We start from the raw sequence: 410 nt of genomic DNA on the forward strand, positions 1-410 counted from the left end.
AATAATCACTATATATATATAATATATTTATAGTGTATGACACTATTAAGCGGTTAAAAACGTACCGGGGGTACCGAAAAGTGTGGTTAAAAACACGGAAAAACGTTTTTCTCGTTGTTTAACTCTAGAACACCGAAAAATCGTCGCAATTTTCGTGATACCTTTGTTTTTTATAAAAAAAAAAGTTCCCAGATCACTTTTTCAACAATATATACAATAATTTTCAACTCATTCTAAAAAATATTATGTTTTCCTTTTATTTTGTTTTAGAATTTTAATTTAAAACTTTTCTCAACGTATAATTTTGTATTTAACATATTTTTCCTATAAACCGTACTTCAATTTCATAAATTTCAACTGGCGCAGTCAATAGGATACGCAATCTTGGTCGCCTATACGACGAAACGTTC

This window comes from Diorhabda sublineata, chromosome 8, assembly GCF_026230105.1.
Source record: "Diorhabda sublineata isolate icDioSubl1.1 chromosome 8, icDioSubl1.1, whole genome shotgun sequence".
Taxonomy (NCBI): Eukaryota; Metazoa; Arthropoda; class Insecta; order Coleoptera; family Chrysomelidae; genus Diorhabda; species Diorhabda sublineata.